The 3,531-nt window shown below is 44.0% G+C and overlaps 1 pseudogene; it reads right to left on the reverse strand.

The window, feature by feature from the left end:
• Positions 1-1,284: 1,284 nt before the first annotated feature.
• On the reverse strand, positions 1,285-1,403 carry LOC120616154 (uncharacterized; annotated as a pseudogene).
• Between the last annotated feature and the right edge of the window lie 2,128 nt (positions 1,404-3,531).

Consider the following 3,531-nt stretch of genomic DNA (forward strand, 5'->3'; position numbering starts at 1 on the left):
TTTTTTTTTTTTTTTTTTTTTTTTTTTTTGCCGTTGACTTATTTTCTTAGGAGGATTCTCTAGATTTAGGTTTCCTGGGCTGAAGGGTATAAACATTTTTATTGCTTTTGCTGTTTGAGGCCAAGATACCTTCTGATGGATGTATAGATTCCTTATCACTTCTTTCTTTCAAAAGTCTGCCTCTGAGATTATAATTGGTGATTCTGGCTTCAGTAGGAAGGAAGCCGAGAGGGGCCAGGTCTAGATCCCATTGGGGAGGAATCTGAAACTCTAAATACTGACAATGCCTGCTCCCTTGGTATATGACAGTTGCAAATGACAGAATCCTCCCTGGCTGATTTAGGCAGACATGGAGTTTATCGAAGGCAATTAGGCAGCCCACAGATTCACTGGCGGGCTTGTGCTTCTGCAGCAGGAACAAACTCAGCTTCCCTGCCACTGGGCTCAGGCACGTTAGCTCCTGCTCTGTGCCCTGGATATTCAGCCAGCACCTATCTCAAAAATTCCCCAGCAAACTTTCTCCACATCTCACTGGCCACCCCAAAAGCTCGGGTGGGCACACTTTCTATAAGATTCAGTGTTTTTCACCCAATTCTGGAACATAAACCAGGATTTTCTCAGCAAGGAAGACGTGACAGAAGGACTTTTTGTGCGTGGCCAGCTTTTGAGCAGTGTATACAGTAAAGTAAAATGGTTGCCTCACCCCTGACTCCAACACCCAACACCTATTAGTCAGTCTTTTGTTTCCCAGGGAATTTTGTATCCAACATGGTGATTAGGCCACTTAACAGGGCTGAAGAAAATGGAGCAGGGCTAGCATATGGGTGGCCTTTGCTGAGTTACCCCGAAACAAACTAAGCCAGTACCAAGAGCACCAGCGAAGTAGGGACACCCTAAAGTTTTTTCCCCCGAAATAATTTGTTATTTCATTTTAAAAAGCATCATGGCAGAAGTCAGAATCCTGTTGGATTGCCTGACGCATATCTATGGATTAGTGCTGTTCTTATGTTGAATGTCATAGGTGGGGTGAAATATTTTATACTCTTTTCAGGCTTTAAAGTCCTTAATTTGGCCCTGGCAGTCTGAAGAAGTTAATGCTCAGAGAGGTCAACTGACTTTTTTAAAAGCACACAGCAAATCAGTGACAGAGCCAGAACTAGAACCTGGATGGGTTTTTGTTTGTTTGTTTGTTTTTTGTTTTTTTTTTAGACAAGGCAACCCTTGGTTGATCTCACAGATTGCAAGAACCTTGTCAGTTTACAATCCCTTATTTTTCATTTTTTACGCCTATAGCACCTGGTCTTCCTAGGGGGTCTCCCATGCAAGTACTAACCGGGCCCAACCCTGCTTAGCTTCTGAGATCAGATGGGATTGGGCTTGTTCAGGGCGGCATGGCCATAGACTTAGAACCTGGATGCTTTAACACCTTGTCTAGTGTTCTCTCCATTATACCCCTGTGCCCTCCCTGCCTGTGCCCCATTTTTTGAGAATTATTTTCACAGTCCCTTCAGAGGGGCTATTATGCCACTTAATCATGGCCTCCTGGCCCACGTGTTTGGGTCAACAGTGGAAATCAAATGCAGACTGGGTGAATTGGATTCTCTTCCTAGGAACTTAAGATTAGGACACTGATTTTTTTTAAAACTGGATTCCAAAATGGGAATTTTTGAGAAACAAGCTGATTGGAAGAGGGGAGAGCAGAGAAGAGAGTCTTTAAAAATAAGAGGCCAGGTCGAGAGATCAGGTGGTGAGAGAGAGAGAGAGAGAGAGAGAGAGAGAGAGAGAGAGAGAGCGCGAGCGAGAGAGCGAGCGCGCGCGTGTGCGCGTGCGCTAGAGAGAGGTACCGCCTTGGTTTCTGACAGCTTTCTAGGTCTTGGTTCTTGTTCTCAGGGGGATTTGCCTCCAGATTACACATAATTACCCTCTATTCATATTTAGCATGCTTTTGGCTGTAAGTAATAGAAATTGCAATCCAGATTGGCTTAAACAATAAGAAAACTATTCATTCCTTTAACACGAAGTGCAGAGCCTAGGGGGATTTCAGGCATGGTACGATTAGAGTTCCAGCTACATTCTTGTGCAATTCTCTCTTGACTCTTCCCTCCATTATGTGTTGGCTTTGATCTCATACTGGCTTTCCTCTTGGTTACAAGAGGGCTGCTAGCAAAACAAGGGCAACATACTTCCCTATTCCCGTCCATGGAGCTTGAATAAGCATCTCCCCTGCACTCCTGGACTGTAAGTCCCCCTTTCTGTCTGATTAGGCCACTGTCAGTTATATGCTTATTCCTGGACCAGTTGCAGTCTCCAGGAGGATGCTATATACAGATTGGCTTAAACTTAGATCCTGAGTCTAATCATTCGCAAGGAAGATGGGATAGCTGTGATTGGCTAACAGTAATCGAGATCTCTTGATTCTCAATAATGAAGTGTGTGAGAATTAACTTCTCCTGGTCACATAGGCTGAATGGGAGAAGGATGGTGACCTGGATAAATTGGGATTTGCTAGGACAGAGGAAGGGGAACAGATGCTAGAGGCAAAAAAAAAAAAAAATCCTTTTGAATTATTGAAAGTGGGTTTCTGATTTTTTATTGTTACAGAGTCACTTGGACAATAGACTTCCTAGTCTGTGGCCAAATGCCCTTGCCCAGCCCCTCTGCAGCTTGATTCTAATTTCCTCCTCCGTTCTGTAGCCTCTGCTGTCGCCAACATTTCTCTCTGCTGGCTCATCGTTTTGGCAAGCTGGCATCTTATTCTGCTCCAAGCCCTGCTGATGGAGCTAAAGATCCCTTTAGCAGAATTGATTCTGGCATGTTCTAATTTTAAAAGCCTTGTGCCTTTCTGCATGGGAGATGCTAAGATCTGTGCCCATAAAGTCAGAGAGAGTAAATTTTTCTGAGGAAAACCTATTTTTAACAAGACCTGAACTTAATTGAACTTAGTCATTTTTCAGTTGTTGACAGTTGAAATGTGCGAATCAGTGGGCTGCGTTTGGAGCTGAGGGCTAGAGTGGCCCCTTAAATATCAAAATGATGGTAGATATCAGCTTCCAGAACTGCTCAGGTTTGGAGCTGTGGTTTTACTCAGGGTTGTGGTAAAACATGAGGCTTTAGAGACAGACAGCCCTGGGTTCAAATCTTGGATCCCCCAAGCGTCAGTTGCCTCATCCGTAAAATGAGTATGGTTATATTTGTCCCAAAACATTTTGTGAGCCTTGAGAAGGAATATATCTGCCAAGAAGTACTCCTTATGGTTAACTAGGCACAAATTCATAACCAGAGTCAAGCAGCCATTACTGACAGAGGCCTCCCAAGCACCCTGGATTTCAGGGAAAAGCCAGAGACTGAGCTATCTATCAGCTTCCTGCTGGCAGAGTCAACCCTTACAGAACTCCTGGCATCATCTTTCGACCAATGGGCTGAGACCTGCCTGGTCTAATCTATATCCTCATTTGCATTTATACTCTTTAATCAGAGCTCCTCCATAATGACCAATTAGAATGCACCTTTCCAACTAATCAGAACAGTGCT

Source organism: Pteropus medius, unplaced genomic scaffold, assembly GCF_902729225.1.
Source record: "Pteropus medius unplaced genomic scaffold, Ma_sr-lr_union100, whole genome shotgun sequence".
Lineage (NCBI taxonomy): Eukaryota > Metazoa > Chordata > Mammalia > Chiroptera > Pteropodidae > Pteropus > Pteropus medius.